This window comes from Leptodactylus fuscus, chromosome 1 (assembly GCF_031893055.1).
Source record: "Leptodactylus fuscus isolate aLepFus1 chromosome 1, aLepFus1.hap2, whole genome shotgun sequence".
In the NCBI taxonomy this organism is placed as follows: Eukaryota; Metazoa; Chordata; class Amphibia; order Anura; family Leptodactylidae; genus Leptodactylus; species Leptodactylus fuscus.
The window spans coordinates 82,704,262-82,722,637 of NC_134265.1; the positions used below are offsets into that span (position 1 = coordinate 82,704,262).

The 18,376-nt window shown below is 42.9% G+C and overlaps 1 protein-coding gene across 1 annotated transcript in view; it reads right to left on the reverse strand.

Moving 5' to 3' along the window:
• The window catches only part of MARCHF3 (membrane associated ring-CH-type finger 3), a 180,576-nt gene extending 163,021 nt beyond the window's left edge, over positions 1-17,555 (reverse strand). The window contains exon 1 of the mRNA XM_075272502.1: positions 17,403-17,555. The gene's annotated coding sequence lies outside the window, so the exon portion shown is untranslated. The remainder of the gene's footprint in view (positions 1-17,402) is intronic.
• Positions 17,556-18,376: the final 821 nt, after the last annotated feature.

An 18,376-nucleotide genomic window follows, 5' to 3' on the forward strand; every position in this document is an offset into this window, starting at 1 on the left:
TCTGGAAAAGACAATTAAGTCACGTGATAACTAAATAACACTGCAATAAGAAGAATTGCCACCACATTCGTCTTCTATTTAGGTACAGTAAGCACCATATTCCTCATTTCCATTTTAGTCCTACTTTGAAACTTGAAAAAGTCCTTGAATAGGCCGAAATATCGGGAAAACAGTTGCAGCTTCCAAGACTCTTTATTTTGTAATGATTGTTTCTCATATTAAATCCAGTCACATCAAACTATATAACTGAATAGCTTTACACCTTAAGGCCACAGTCACACTCGTGCTTTCACTGGGTGCTGCAGTATTTTACAGCAAAGATCATATGTTTAATGTTAGTAAATGGAATCTTTCAAAAAATTCCATTTGTGCTGTGTAGCCCAGAGTAAGTCATTTCTCTAGCACAGGGCTGCAGTCTTGATCAGACAGAACCCCTGACTTGGTTCTAAAGCTTACTGAGCTTGAAGGTTTCAAATCTGCGGCCTACAAGTTAGAAACAGCTTCAGTGATGATACTTACCTCTTCGATCCCCAGCACCTCCTACTCTCTATCCCTTCTCGAGGTGCACGGCTGTGGTGTATGCGTGCCCAGAGAGGGGGAAAAAAGTGCAAACCGGTACTGGGCCACGGCTGGGAGGACATTAAAATGTGTAGGGCCACTGCTTGGGGACATTAAATGGTGTGGAGACATTGTTGGTAGACGTTAAACTGTACAGGGCCACTGACGGGGGACATTAAACTGTACAGGGCCACTGACGGGGGACATTAAACTGTACAGGGCCACTGATGGGGGACATTAAACTGTACAGGGCCACTGATGGGGGACATTAAACTGTACAGGGCCACTTATGGGGAACATTAAACTGTACTGGGCCACTGATGGGGACATTAAACTGTACTGGGCCACTGATGGGGGACATTAAACTGTACTGGACCCTGATGGGGGACATTAAACTGTACAGGGCCACTGACCGGGAACATTAAACTGCACAGGGCCACTGACAGGGGATGTTAGACATGGTTTAGAAGCATGCCCTAAAAACAATAGGATTTTATCTGCACTGCATAGACAGAATTTCAAAAAAATCCCAACATCTGGCTGCAGTGGCAAAAACGCAAGTACACTTCCAGCTGTCTTCATCTTTTAGAAGACATTCTAATACATCATATCAACAAATCAAACAATTACATTGATTGTATGACCTAAAATACGGATGATGAACAAATTGTTAGGAACTGAGCCCTATAGTGGCTAACACGAAAGATGAAAAGATACTAATAACGTTTTCTACTGATGTCTTAAGTTTATTATCATGGGTTATTTCTGATCTACAATTTGGCAAGAATAGCTCCAGTCATTTAAATGCAATCATAATCTCCGGCACACAATTTAATCTCTGTACTTCTGCATACACAGCCAAAAAATGTCTGTCCTGCTACTTTGTCTCTCTCAAAGTAAAAAAAAAGCCCTCTTGTAACTATCTAAGCATCTCATATTGATCAATGAACCATTCATTTTATATCATTCTAAGATCTCTCAATTCCATATCTATACAAGATCCATCAATTTCATATATACGTATGACCTCATATGTACTCTATCCACGTCTCTCTAATATATATATATATATATATATATATATATATATATGTATATATATATATATATATATATATATACAGTCCTATGAAAAAGTTTGGGCACCCCTATTAATCTTAATCATTTTTTGTTCTAAATATTTTGGTGTTTGCAACAGCCATTTCAGTTTGATATATCTAATAACTGATGGACACAGTAATATTTCAGGATTGAAATGAGGTTTATTGTACTAACAGAAAATGTGCAATATGCATTAAACCAAAAATTGACCGGTGCAAAAGTATGGGCACCCTTATCATTTTATTGATTTGAATTCCCCTAACTACTTTTTACTGACTTACTGAAGCACAAAATTGGTTTTGTAACCTCAGTGAGCTTTGAACTTCATAGCCAGATGTATCCAATCATAAGAAAAGGTATTTAAGGTGGCCAATTGCAAGTTGATCTCCTATTTGAATCTCCTCTGAAGAGTGGCATCATGGGCTACTCAAAACAACTCTCAAATGATCTGAAAACAAAGATTGTTCAACATAGTTGTTCAGGGGAAGGATACAAAAAGTTGTCTCAGAGATTTAACCTGTCAGTTTCCACTGTGAGGAACATAGTAAGGAAATGGAAGACCACAGGGACAGTTCTTGTTAAGCCCAGAAGTGGCAGGCCAAGAAAAATATCAGAAAGGCAGAGAAGAAGAATGGTGAGAACAGTCAAGGACAATCCACAGACCACCTCCAAAGAGCTGCAGCATCATCTTGCTGCAGATGGTGTCACTGTGCAGCGGTCAACTATACAGCGCACTTTGCACAAATAGAAGCTGTATGGGAGAGTGATGAGAAAGAAGCCGTTTCTGCACGTATGCCACAAATAGAGTTGCCTGAGGTATGAAAAAGCACATTTGGACAAGGCAGCTTCATTTTGGAAACAAAAATTGAGTTGTTTGGTTATAAAAAAAAGGCGTTATGCATGGCGTCCAAAAAGAAACAGCATTCCAAGAAAAACACATGCTACCCACTGTAAAATTTGGTGGAGGTTCCATCATGCTTTGGGGCTGTGTGGCCAATGCCGGCATCGGGAATCTTGTTAAAGTTGAGAGTCGCATGGATTCCACTCAGTATCAGCAGATTCTTGAGAATAATGTTCAAGAATCAGTGACGAAGTTGAAGTTACGCCGGGGATGGATATTTCAGCAAGACAATGATCCAAAACACCGCTCCAAATCCTCAGGCATTCATGCAGAGGAACAATTACAATGTTCTGGAATGGCCATCCCAGTCCCCAGACCTGAATATCATTGAACATCTGTGGGATGATTTGAAGCGGGCTGTCCATGCTCGGCGACCATCTAACTTAACTGAACTTGAATTGTTTGTCCAAAATACCTTTATCCAGGATCCAGGAACTGATTAAAAGCTACAGGAAGCGACTAGAGGCTGTTATCTTTGCAAAAGGAGGATCTACTAAATATTAATGTCACTTTTCTGTTGAGGTGCCCATACTTTTGCACCGGTCAAATTTTGGTTTAATGCATATTGCACATTTTCTGTTAGTACAATAAACCTCATTTCAATCCTGAAATATTACTGTGTCCATCAGTTATTAGATATATCAAACTGAAATGGCTGTTATAAACACCAAAATATTTAGAACTAAAAATGATTAAGATTAGAGATGAGCGAACACTAAAATGTTCGAGGTTCGAAATTCGATTCGAACAGCCGCTCACTGTTCGAGTGTTCGAATGGGTTTCGAACCCCATTATAGTCTATGGGGAACATAAACTCGTTAAGGGGGAAACCCAAATTCGTGTCTGGAGGGTCACCAAGTCCACTATGACACCCCAGGAAATGATACCAACACCCTGGAATGACACTGGGACAGCAGGGGAAGCATGTCTGGGGGCATAAAAGTCACTTTATTTCATGGAAATCCCTGTCAGTTTGCGATTTTCGCAAGCTAACTTTTCCCCATAGAAATGCATTGGCCAGTGCTGATTGGCCAGAGTACGGAACTCGACCAATCAGCGCTGGCTCTGCTGGAGGAGGCGGAGTCTAAGATCGCTCCACACCAGTCTCCATTCATGTCCGACCTTAGACTCCGCCTCCTCCGGCAGAGCCAGCGCTGATTGGCCGAAGGCTGGCCAATGCATTCCTATGCGAATGCAGACTTAGCAGTGCTGAGTCAGTTTTGCTCAACTACACATCTGATGCACACTCGGCACTGCTACATCAGATGTAGCAATCTGATGTAGCAGAGCCGAGGGTGCACTAGAACCCCTGTGCAAACTCAGTTCACGCTAATAGAATGCATTGGCCAGCGCTGATTGGCCAATGCATTCTATTAGCCCGATGAAGTAGAGCTGAATGTGTGTGCTAAGCACACTCATTCAGCACTGCTTCATCACGCCAATACAATGCATTAGCCAGTGCTGATTGGCCAGAGTACGGAATTCGGCCAATCAGCGCTGGCCAATGCATTCTATTAGCCCGATGAAGTAGAGCTGAATGTGTGTGCTAAGCACACACATTCAGCACTGCTTCATCACGCCAATACAATGCATTAGCCAGTGCTGATTGGCCAGAGTACGGAATTCGGCCAATCAGCGCTGGCTCTGCTGGAGGAGGCGGAGTCTAAGATCGCTCCACACCAGTCTCCATTCAGGTCCGACCTTAGACTCCGCCTCCTCCGGCAGAGCCAGCGCTGATTGGCCGAAGGCTGGCCAATGCATTCCTATGCGAATGCAGACTTAGCAGTGCTGAGTCAGTTTTGCTCAACTACACATCTGATGCACACTCGACACTGCTACATCAGATGTAGCAATCTGATGTAGCAGAGCCGAGGGTGCACTAGAACCCCTGTGCAAACTCAGTTCACGCTAATAGAATGCATTGGCCAGCGCTGATTGGCCAATGCATTCTATTAGCCCGATGAAGTAGAGCTGAATGTGTGTGCTAAGCACACTCATTCAGCACTGCTTCATCACGCCAATACAATGCATTAGCCAGTGCTGATTGGCCAGAGTACGGAATTCGGCCAATCAGCGCTGGCCAATGCATTCTATTAGCCCGATGATGTAGAGCTGAATGTGTGTGCTAAGCACACACATTCAGCACTGCTTCATCACGCCAATACAATGCATTAGCCAGTGCTGATTGGCCAGAGTACGGAATTCGGCCAATCAGCGCTGGCTCTGCTGGAGGAGGCGGAGTCTAAGGTCGGACCTGAATGGAGACTGGTGTGGAGCGATCTTAGACTCCGCCTCCTCCAGCAGAGCCAGCGCTGATTGGCCGAATTCCGTACTCTGGCCAATCAGCGCTGGCCAATGCATTCTATTAGCCCGATGAAGTAGAGCTGAATGTGTGTGCTAAGCACACACATTCAGCACTGCTTCATCACGCCAATACAATGCATTAGCCAGTGCTGATTGGCCAGAGTACGGAATTCGGCCAATCAGCGCTGGCTCTGCTGGAGGAGGCGGAGTCTAAGATCGCTCCACACCAGTCTCCATTCAGGTCCGACCTTAGACTCCGCCTCCTCCGGCAGAGCCAGCGCTGATTGGCCGAAGGCTGGCCAATGCATTCCTATGCGAATGCAGACTTAGCAGTGCTGAGTCAGTTTTGCTCAACTACACATCTGATGCACACTCGACACTGCTACATCAGATGTAGCAATCTGATGTAGCAGAGCCGAGGGTGCACTAGAACCCCTGTGCAAACTCAGTTCACGCTAATAGAATGCATTGGCCAGCGCTGATTGGCCAATGCATTCTATTAGCCCGATGAAGTAGAGCTGAATGTGTGTGCTAAGCACACTCATTCAGCACTGCTTCATCACGCCAATACAATGCATTAGCCAGTGCTGATTGGCCAGAGTACGGAATTCGGCCAATCAGCGCTGGCCAATGCATTCTATTAGCCCGATGAAGTAGAGCTGAATGTGTGTGCTAAGCACACACATTCAGCACTGCTTCATCACGCCAATACAATGCATTAGCCAGTGCTGATTGGCCAGAGTACAGAATTCGGCCAATCAGCGCTGGCTCTGCTGGAGGAGGCGGAGTCTAAGATCGCTCCACACCAGTCTCCATTCAGGTCCGACCTTAGACTCCGCCTCCTCCGGCAGAGCCAGCGCTGATTGGCCGAAGGCTGGCCAATGCATTCCTATGCGAATGCAGACTTAGCAGTGCTGAGTCAGTTTTGCTCAACTACACATCTGATGCACACTCGGCACTGCTACATCAGATGTAGCAATCTGATGTAGCAGAGCCGAGGGTGCACTAGAACCCCTGTGCAAACTCAGTTCACGCTAATAGAATGCATTGGCCAGCGCTGATTGGCCAATGCATTCTATTAGCCCGATGAAGTAGAGCTGAATGTGTGTGCTAAGCACACTCATTCAGCACTGCTTCATCACGCCAATACAATGCATTAGCCAGTGCTGATTGGCCAGAGTACGGAATTCGGCCAATCAGCGCTGGCTCTGCTGGAGGAGGCGGAGTCTAAGATCGCTCCACACCAGTCTCCATTCAGGTCCGACCTTAGACTCCGCCTCCTCCAGCAGAGCCAGCGCTGATTGGCCGAATTCCGTACTCTGGCCAATCAGCACTGGCTAATGCATTGTATTGGCGTGATGAAGCAGTGCTGAATGTGTGTGCTTAGCACACACATTCAGCTCTACTTCATCGGGCTAATAGAATGCATTGGCCAATCAGCGCTGGCCAATGCATTCTATTAGCGTGAACTGAGTTTGCACAGGGGTTCTAGTGCACCCTCGGCTCTGCTACATCAGATTGCTACATCTGATGTAGCAGTGCCGAGTGTGCATCAGATGTGTAGTTGAGCAAAACTGACTCAGCACTGCTAAGTCTCTGCATTCGCATAGGAATGCATTGGCCAGCCTTCGGCCAATCAGCGCTGGCTCTGCCGGAGGAGGCGGAGTCTAAGGTCGGACCTGAATGGAGACTGGTGTGGAGCGATCTTAGACTCCGCCTCCTCCAGCAGAGCCAGCGCTGATTGGTCGAGTTCCGTACTCTGGCCAATCAGCGCTGGCCAATGCATTCTATTAGCTTGATGAAGCAGAGTGTGCACAAGGGTTCAAGCGCACCCTCGGCTCTGATGTAGCAGAGCTGAGGGTGCACAAGGGTTCAAGTGCACCCTCGGCTCTCCTACATCAGAGCCGAGGGTGCGCTTGAACCCTTGTGCAGCCTCGGCTCTGCTACATCAGAGCCGAGGGTGCGCTTGAACCCTTGTGCACACTCTGCTTCATCAAGCTAATAGAATGCATTGGCCAGCACTGATTGGCCAGAGTACGGAATTCGGCCAATCAGCGCTGGCCAATGCATCCCTATGGGAAAAAGTTTATCTCACAAAAATCACAATTACACACCCGATAGAGCCCCAAAAAGTTATTTTTAATAACATTCCCCCCTAAATAAAGGTTATCCCTAGCTATCCCTGCCTGTACAGCTATCCCTGTCTCATAGTCACAAAGTTCACATTCTCATATGACCCGGATTTGAAATCCACTATTCGTCTAAAATGGAGGTCACCTGATTTCGGCAGCCAATGACTTTTTCCAATTTTTTTCAATGCCCCCGGTGTCGTAGTTCCTGTCCCACCTCCCCTGCGCTGTTATTGGTGCAAAAAAGGCGCCAGGGAAGGTGGGAGGGGAATCGAATTTTGGCGCACTTTACCACGTGGTGTTCGATTCGATTCGAACATGGCGAACACCCTGATATCCGATCGAACATGTGTTCGATAGAACACTGTTCGCTCATCTCTAATTAAGATTAATAGGGGTGCCCAAACTTTTTTATAGGACTGTATATATATATATATATATATATATATATATATATATATATATATATATATATATTAGAGAGAGATAGAATCTATATACTTTCCATGTTCTATATATCAATCTCTTCTATATCCATTGTTGTCCCTCTGTCTATCTTGCCGCTATATTCTCTTAAAGCTGACCATGATTTTCTTCTCTCATTGATTTGGTAGGAATCTGTGAGCTTCCTCATTATGAAATTATAGGTATGTAGAGCTAAAGTTTTGACTCACAGAAAGTTATGAGCATCATATTATGGAAAGTTACATCATGGCTACGTAATACAGCAGGCCTAGTTCAAAAACAATAGACAACATGAAAGATGACTTACATATGATTTCATTATTCTGGAATTTTCAGTGTGGAAATATTCCCAAAAACTTGCAAAATTGTAAAGTACAGTGCAAGGGAATGGGGCTCTAAAGGGCATCTGTCATGTTGTACATGTAGCCCGATCTTTGGGCATTATGTTATAGAGCAGGAGGATCTGAGCAGATTGATATACAGTTTTCTGCACATTCCAGATTTAGGAGTCTGGTCGAAAATCCTATTCAGTGATTGAAAACCTTCCTTGTAAAAGACTAGAGTGTATACAGAGATATCTTCCAGTCCATGAGAACAACGGCCAACTGCACTTCTAAGTCTAGAATGAGAAGGAATTTTTAAAGGGATTTTCCCATGAAAATAACCAGCATTCAATTTGTAAACAATTAAAAAAAAGTTAGACATTTTTACAAATATAAATTATTTAAAACATTTGCAGCGTTTTAAAGATTGTCTTTATCCGACAGTTTTTTGTCTTGATAGGTTCCCAATGGATGCAAAAACCTATTGTTTGACACTTGTCAGAGACTCATTTCTGATTTCCTTATTCCTTACACACAAGCAGGCAGGGACACTACATACATGACAAAATAACCCAGGCACAATAAGGAAATTATGGCTGGGTTCTGACAAGTGTCAGACCCTAGAACGTTCCCGCATTCGTGGTCAAATTGGCAACCTACCAAATCAAAAAGTACTCACTGCTAAGGCTGGGATCACACTATTGCCGCTGTCCGCCTCGGAGTTTCCGTCCTAAACCCCAGGGAAACTGGACAGGGAACGGCTTGCCGGTGGTCTGCTTTAAATCCCACTATCCAGGTACCCGGGGGTTTAGGACGGTGGGGGTGGGGGGGGGGGGGGCGGAGTGCAGCAGCTACTGGAAAATTAAAAAAATTAAAATGGTTGGAGTTTTTGGGTGCAGTAGTTGCTGGGTGCTGGGAAAGAGGAGGGGGTGTTTTGGTTGCCTATCTGCCCCTTCCCTGAGCTTGAGGACTGCTCCCCCCCGCACTTGGAATTCAGCCCGGCTGTATATAGGGTATCTGCAGTGCTCCTATTAACCCCTTTCCGACGGAACAGGAGCACTGCAGATCCCCTATATTCAGCAGACTGAGCACTTTCAGACACAGGGATACCTAATGAGTATGTGTTTCACAGAAATTTTCTACTTTATGTCTATTCTAGGGAAAGGAAGGATTTAGAACTTTTAATTTTTTTTTTTTTTTTTAAGCTTCTTTTTTTCCCCACTATTTTATAGGAGATTCTATACATTGATATTGCTGCTGGTCATAGACCTCCCCCCATAATAATTAAAAAAAAAACCATTTTTTTTTTTTTTTTTTTGCTGACTCAAGTATAAGCCAAGGGGGGGCTTTTTCAGCACAAAAACTGTGCTGAAAAATTCGGCTCATACTCGAGGATATACGGTATATGGAAAATGCCAGCTCTAGGTGTAATTGACATGCGATTTTGCAGATAACATTTGCAGACTTTGTTACAGGATGGAAAACTTCTACTATATGAGAAGAGCCATTCTTACTCTCAGTTGTCATGTATGTACAGTAGGGAAATCCTTTATGAACAATATGGAAACCAGAGTTTTTATTATCATGTCTCCAGATTTTATAGTTATTTTTCTACACTACAACAAGCAATAAGGAGAAGTGGGTGTAATGGCCACGCATTACTTCATCTCCTTTTAGTCTCCTGACACTCTCTGGTGTAAGACGCACATCCTGTCCAGAACTACAACAAGCCCTAATGAATGCTACGTATGCTTGCAGCATGCTTGTAAAAGAGGCAGTAAAATGGGAGGAAATGAGTAAGGGGTGTTTATATGAAACAGCATAAAATTCTTTGACTGTACAGAACAATCCACATTCCTGAATACACTTATCGGTGCCTTTGATTATGGGATCCCAGATCCCATATTTACTGTAAAACAGCTGGACACATGATATCATCATAGGAGTGTATGTTAGTTGATGGTAAAGTCTATACGTATTGATAGAGGAAACAGGCAAATCAATGACTATAGAGGAGTGAATAGGTCAGAACTATAGAAGTGTAGAGGTTGCAGATGCATTCAGGTCCCATAGGTTTAAGGGGTGCAAGACAAAAAACAGACAGTATAAAAAAACGGACATTAACTGATGCTATCTAATGCTAATGTGTCGTTTTTTTTAACTGATCCGTTAAATGGATCAATCAAAAAAACAGACACGTTATCAGCAGTTACTGTTCGTTATGTCTGTTATGATAGGCGTCCATTTTTATTTATTTTTAATGTACACCTTTATAACGGAATCCAACGGTAGTGTGAATCCTGCCTTACCCAACATAAACAGAAATGGATATGAAATTCAAGGGCTAATATTCAGGGCTCATGCACGTGGCTGTATTATGGCTCTATCTGCACAGAGTTGTAATACAGCTGACAGAGTTATCCGTGAGGCCTCTCTTGTAGCTCCGTAGGTCTCAAATATCATACAATTTTGTGATTCATGGCATACTCCATTGGATTCCATATGTGTAAAAGTATTCTCCCCCCGATGCCTTGCTTCTGCACATAGTCCAATAGATCCTATGGCAATACACACAGAATATACAGATCTGTACTAAAGAAGCTGTGCAAACATGTTAATATTAAACTAAGTGATAAATCTCTACCAAGAAAATGTCCTGAAATTATACTGTATCCATGCAGAGAAGACATAGGCATAGGTTAAAGGAAACCAATATCCCCCAGTTTTTGCTTGTAATAAATAGTACACATTGCTGTTCAGTCTCTGCTTGCAGGCCGGCAGTGTTCTGCTATACTAAGAAAACAGTATTGATTTAGAAACAGACACATACATCCATAAATTACACCTGTTTTGCTCTGTCGCTCTACCAAAAACAGTGAACTATTTGCTCAGGCAAATAGATCAATGCGGCTTAATTTACTATTCAGTCTCCAGGTTCAGATATAGGGGCTGCTAATGATTAGGCTAGGCTTATATGTGATGCCATATTTTACCCCAATTCCAATATGTACAACAATGTTAAATTGGTTGTCTGTCTTAGACCACCTCTTTGTATACACCCTGTATTAAGCAAACAGCCCCTTTCACTCCAGATGACTGGTGGCAGTGCCCACAACTAAAACTGACGATGAGACAAGTTTTGGGGAATATTCATGTCAACAGAGGTTATTAGCCCAGAATTCAACATCACATACCCTATCTATCTATCTGTTGGTATTTCGGTAACAAAAACAGACATTCAATAGATAACTGACAGACCCCATTATAGTCAGTGGAACCATTTGTGTCCACTGTTTCCAGGATGCGTTGATTCCGTTCCATTTGCCGTTTCTGTTCCGTTAGGACACTGCAGATGTCAACATAGCACAACAAAGTAACAGTTGCTAGCAGGTATTAATGGACTAATGGATGACCCATAGGCCCAGATGCTACCTACCAAAATACAGACAAACAGTAACAATGCAGTGACAGTAATAATGCTACATCAAAGCTATCTCACTATACAAATGACTGATTTTCTGACTGCAAATAGATATACAATGAGATAAAAAAAATTAAAGCTTTTGTAGCTTCACAATATGGAGTAGCAACGAGCAGATGCAGTACAACCATACAGAGATAGAATAAGATGGTGAAGATGAATCAATTTATTTATCATTGGCCTTCATATCAGAAAACCACCAATGTATTGATGTAATGTATAAGTTCAGCCATCTAACCAAAAAAATAACATGTACTAGTAATGCTAGAAATGGAAGCCAAAATGTACCTATAATCAAACTATGTACAATATGGACAGATCTTGGAGTAAAACTAGACACTGTGGATATTGGCTCCAGGGGCCTAATTTGGACTCAACCCAAGACTGAGAACGAATGTCAATCCTGATCTGAGGTGTACTTAAACATGGCAGATTTTATTAAGATAAATACTATATTATTATAGAAAACCGTCATTTTTGTGTTAATACATCTTCCTTGATACAATACAATAAGGAATATTAATTTGCCAACCCTATCCTCACACTATAACCTATTACCAAAGCCTGAAGAGCACATGCTCTGGGTCAGTAAGGCTGTGTTTTGCTTACGCTATACATTGAGAGGGGAGATAATTTGGGATAGGCTCTTATCACACTTCCTTCCCTTTTACAGAAACTCCTTGCTCAGTTTATTGCATCGTTAAACAAGAGAGGTTAAAAGGCATATCTCAAAAATACAATAATTCCCATGTATGTGAGATACTAATATACCAAAAATTCTGAAAATGTAATAAAAGAAAAAGTGACCAACCCATTAAAAAATTATAATATAACTGGGGTGTGAACATGGCTGATCAAATATATGCCAGGCAAAATGTAAACTATAGATAGATCATATAATGGGGGCAATCTTATTTAGGACTTGGGAGACATCCCAGAGGTTACTTGTAGGGCCACTGTTTTTGCCCCAATCATATTACCTCTAAGTAACTTGATCCAGTGGTGTAACTACCACAGAAGCAGTGAAGGCAGCTGCCACAGGGCCCGGGACATTAGGGGGCCCAGTGACAGCCGCGTTTTTTTCTTTTTTCTTAATAGGCCGTTACCGGCTGGAGTTATTCTAGCCGATAACAGGCCCTATTTACTTACCAATCCTGGCTGGGCCAGGATCAGTAAGTGACACCGCGGACACCACAAAGACTATTATTATACGCCGGGGTCTTTGCAGACCCCCGAGTATAATGATCGGAGGCCCGGGAGACGTAAGAAACATAAAAAACTGTGTTACTTACCTCTCCAGGCTCCGGGCAGGCTTCGGCCTAGTTGTCTGACGTCTCTGACGTCACATGAACCTGGCCTGCGTCCCGGGTCATGTGACGTCTGACGTCATTGAAGAAGGCCGACAGCGGAGGACTGCAGCGGAGCCGGGGGACAGGTAACAGTGTTTTTTTATGTTTTTATTCCCCTGGGTCTCCAATTATTATACTCTGGCGTCTGAAAAGACCCCAGAGTATAATAATTGTTTATGGGTGTCCACAGTGGGACATAATACTGTGTGAAGGGGCCACCGAGGGACATAATACTGTGTGCAGGAGCCGCTGAGGGACATAATACTGTGTGCAGGAGCCGCTGAGGGATATAATACTGTGTGCAGGGGCCACTAAGGGACATAATACTGTGTGCAGGGGCCACTAAGGGACATAATAGAGCACGCAGGAATGCGGAGGAGGGGGATGGTCGAGGTCGGCGGTTTGTGTGTGTGTGTGGGTATTGGCCCATGTCAAAAGTTCGCCACGGGGCCCTGCCATTCCTAGTTACGCCACTGACGCTAGGTTCACACCTGCGTTCTACTCTCCGTTCTGTGCTTTCCGTCTTCTGCATGCCAGAAGATGGAAAGCACAGACCGTGTCCGGCCACGAGTGGCGGTGAGCGTTTTATGCTCTCCGCCGCGAAACCGGATTTTGTAATCCAGACACAGAGTACTGCATGTCCGACTTTGTGTCCGGATTAAAAAAAACCGGTTTCGCAGCGGAGAGCGCAAAATGCTCACCGCCGCTCACGGCCGGACAGCTTTCTCACCCACTCAAATGAATGGGTGAGAAAGACTCCTGTAGGTTTCCGTATCCTGCCTCTGTTTTATGCAGGAAACGGAAACCTGCAGTACGGAGAGCACAACACAGATGTGAACGAGCCCTAACCTGATCATAGTGTGAGAATGAGAACTATATATACATGCATGTGTATAAACTGCTGCTATAAACATAAACTGCTGAATAATTTTATTACATGTAAATATTCAGAAATCATCAGATTTGATTAATATCTAGTTTGCAATGCAATAAAATAAGAGGTCATTTGTTAATATCATTGCGTCCTATGATCAGAGTGCCTGCACCTTTGTGATTCATTGACATAGGTTGCATAAAGTGACACATTTGGCTTGAACAGACAACTGTCATTAATACATTGATACATGTGTGTGAAGGTGGTCAGATCAGAAAATCATGTTCTAGGGTTCAGAGTTTTGCTTTTCTGCAATAAGTTCATTTCAAATAAAATGTTAGGCCCTCTTCATGTACTCCAGCCATCCAGCTTTGTTTCCCTCCTGCTTGGTACAGAAATACCAGAGTAAAACTGATGCCAGAACTGATATCATGATTTCTATGGGAGCACTGTTGGCATCTATTACATCAGTTGTAATGCCGGATGTTTCCTGATCCACACAGAAAAATGTAGGGTTTTTCTATCCTGTTATTGAAACTGTATTAATCCAAAAAAATATCATTAACGAGGCTACAAGTGTAATTTATTCTCTATCTACAGGAGACCTGAATTCTGTGACAAGAATGGGGGTGCCTCTATCTGTATGGAGTGGTGGTTGCTACCAGAGATAGCTGAAGTACAGTGGCCGGATATCTCTGGCAGGCCATAGAAATGAATGGAGCAAAAGGGTACCTGCTGTTTGTCGCAGTTCGAGATGTAAGACATCAGTGGGGGTCTCAGGAGTTGCTTCCCCCCACCCCCCACCCCGGTTAATCTTCAATTTAGAGGATAGGGCGTCCATGAGCAAATCCCATTAAGCTTAACCTGGCCATATACTGTACATTAATGTTAGCCAAACCTGCCAATTTCTACAGGAGCGGCTGATGTGTATTACGGTCTTCCGACTCTTCCATAATAGCAGATGTAGGGGGGGATAAGAACTAGATATTTAGTATTCTGTTTCAGTAATTTTTATTCTTATTAAGTACTTATGAGTTACAATCTACAGAGTTTTGGTAGAGTAAATCTCACATAAATTTACATAATTTGCACAATGTTACGAAAATAGAATAAAATCACAGTAGAAGGTAGTAAACGAGGTGGATGAATGAAATGGGGGAGATTAAATCTGTATACAGCAGCTTTCTTCTATGCCTTTCTCTCTACTGTCAAACAATATAGGTTAGCTACAATAAGTAAACCATAGTAACAACGTCAGCAATAGTAATATGAGGCTACGGCTACAAAGAGATTTTGGCCGTGACTACTGTTGCAAGGTCAAAGATTGTCGAGTTGCCCTCAACCACATCACTAATGTTCGTGAATGAAGTTGCACTGTAACCCCTATAGTACCGTGACCACGATTTCAAGTCAAACATTGCTCAATATTTGTGCAACTAGAAGTCGCGATCACGGTCGTGCAACAGGACTCCATTCACTAACATGAGTGAAGGACTTAGAGCCAAAACCACTGTGTAGTCTAGTCTTACATGAACACTTGAACAGAAGTATAAAGTGTAACAATAATGTAAGACCATTGGGAGAAAGCGATTCAAAAGTGGGGGTTTGTATTAGCAAGTGTCCGAGTGTTCAATTTGAAATCTGAATTTGGAGATTTTCCAGCAATACCACTCTTCATGGAATTTGTGGTATTTTTGATGGCTCAACCTTTCAGGGCATTATTATGCCATATCCTATTATCTCCTCCTTAATCCAAAGATGGAGATTGCCCAATGTTCCCACCCTATATACAGGTAGTTTAATTTCAACTGGCCGATCCTTCCGTTCTTGGGAAGATAAGTCACTGCGAGAGAACCTTTCTCCATTTCTAATGCATGTATGGTGCATGCGTACAGCAAGAGGTGGGAAAAACGGTTTGGCCTTCAGATACGCTATCTAATGTGCATGGCCAGGGCAGAAGAAATACGTTGGCCTGCAGCTCCACTATCTAATGTGTAAGACTGGCCTTAGTAAATCTACTCCCTATCCCCCCCCCCCAATTTGTGTATACACCAGCTCTGAATCTATGACTATTTATTCTCCCAGGTTACAATACTTATTGTAGTATGAGATAATAAAGATATAGTCATATTCCACCAGCCTTTAATACATGGGCTATAAATATGCACAGAAGATATTCATAGCTACAATCAATATTCTCTGCCTCTGGCTCGTCTTATTCAATGATACTGTTTACTAATTAGTAAAATGAGTCTTTATTATGCATGTACTTATGGCTCTGGACTGGCTACAATTTATTATGCAGTCAGTCTGCAAAGTGTTAATGAGGTCCTGAAGGTCATCTGAACAGCATCCCAGTATATGATAGGCTTTGGTAGTTTATGTAGCCACAAATCACTGCTGTGTGCAAATGCTCAGAGTTTATAAGGTGACATATTACCAAGCCACACTTGGCAGGGCTCTTGTGCTAATCTGTCATGTGCATGGAGCTGCGAGCATTGATAAGGTGGTTTGTATGTGCGAAAGGCTGGAAAGGAAGCAAGCCCTGGATTACAGCTGCATGGGGCATACTTTATATCAAACTATTAGGCAATATTTTCCAGCCAATTACCCATATGACAGAAAGTAGACTATGCAGGTAATAAGATAGATGATGGCCTTATGTTTTCTCATTTCACTCTTTATAAGTCATTCATCAAGGGCGATGGACTGACTGAGCCACTGTACCAACAATATACATTCACTTTTACATTATATCGATTTATGTTGAAGCATTTCAAGAGAAGATGAAGAGTTTTGTATGTACTATGTAGTCATCAGTAAATGGGAACATTCACATTGGTATAATTCACTGTACATAGACCTGACAAATTGCTCATTTTTACTACTATATCATAGTATACATTGTATCCACACTTATATACTTGTGTATGGATTACAGTTTTCCAAATGTTTTTGATAAAGTTGCAACATAGCAATGGCTTGACAGGTAGTGTAGTCTAAATGGGACATCAAATCTGGAAAGGAGACAGTTTTCAGACAGTCAACAAAAGCACTGCAGATGGTATAGGCTTGAGTATGCCCAGCTTCATATGGGCTATTTATACATAGACACTGAAAACAAATGCAGAAGTATGAGAAATGGTCATATCATAGTAACCCACATATAGAAAAATCATTCAATAAGACTCCACCGCTAAAAGTGTGGTCATGTGTGGTCTTATGCAGAATATAATAGGTGCACAAAGTGGAAAAACTTGAGAGTATTTCCCTGGTCCTTGCAATCGACAATGAATGTGGTTTGAACAGATGGGATGGCTGCTTGGGTTGTAAAGCAGAAGAGTCAGTAGCAATGAGGAATCTGCATTAAAAGGGCTGAGGATGATCGTAAAGTTTAAGGACAAGAGCACAGACTTAGAGGAAAACAGCTGTAGACCCAGACACTGACAAAGACCAGACCCCCTGCTGATATTATTCATGGAAGAAGTTCAAGATTAACACCCAACTTCAGCACAGCACAAAGCCACAACTACCTGGTCCTATCGTCAAGGACGTGCTAAGCACTTGGCCAGATGTGTCACAAAGCCACACTGCTGTCACCTACTACTACTGTATACTCTATATGGGAATAACTAACATAGTTACATAGATTGTCAGAAAGTAACAAGTCCATCAAGTTCAACCTCTCTACAATCTACCCATAGGTTCTACCTAAATGCAAAAAAACAATACAATTATTGTGGGCAAAAAAAAATAAAAAAATGTTCTTGACCCTACAAGGACAGTATTATGAATTCCCTCATTGACATGAATACACAAACAACATACAATGCAGAAACACATGTACATATGAGCCATAGTATACAACAGCCCATAGGGTTAATGCACATAAAACAGAAAAAATACTAGAAACTCACCCTAGAAAACCGGAATATATCAATGGTGGTAGTAGACGCTGTCAATGACCCCTTCTTATTCCACTCCTGTCTGGTTACACTCCTATAGCACAGATAATGTGGAGAAATTCAGCAGCAGCAGCAGCAATTCCTAGCACTCACTTCCCAGCTCTTACAGCTGCTGAGCTCTGAGCTCTGTCAATTCATTGACCTGCTGGGGAGAAGGCAGGGACTCCGCAATGACTGACATGTCCAGGAGCCAATGGTGGCCCCTGCCAAAAGCAGACAGAAACAAAGACAGACAGTCCTTCTGTGCAAAGAGGCGGGCCGCCAGCAGGGATTCATTCACCACTGTGAGCTGTGGGAAAGTAATTTGAGGAGGGAGGTGTGAACTGGAAGCCGACTACAGTATGGGTTGGGGGAATGTGGACCCCTGCTGGACATAGATGCATGGAATGCCCATGGACTGATGCTAGGCAGATTACAGATACCCTGTCGCTGCCAAGAGTCTTATACTATTATTACTATTATTTATTTTAGAGCACCATTACTTCCAGGATGCTGTACATATGAAAAAGGGGCGATGTACGTAACAAAAAACAAATACAATAACCCTGATCTAACTGTGTGACTGATAGGACTCTTGTCTAAGAGGGTATATGGTTTTAAGGGAAGGAGGGGTGAAGGTGGAAGCCGCTCATATGACACTGGAGAAGATGCAGAGTTATTGCACGGTTATTGTAGGCTTTCCTGAACAGGATGTTTTTAAGTTGCTGTTGAAGGTTTTGAAGATGAGGCAGAATCTGAATGGTTGAAGTAACAAGTTCCAGAGTGAGGGCGGGTTCACACCAGCACCCGATCTCCATTTTGAAGTTTCCGTCTTCTGCCGACAGAAGACGGAAAACCGGCACTGAGTGTCCTCCGGTGAGTGTCCATGAGCGTCTTCTGCTCTCCACAGCGAAACCATTTTTTTTTTAACTGGACACAAAGTCCTG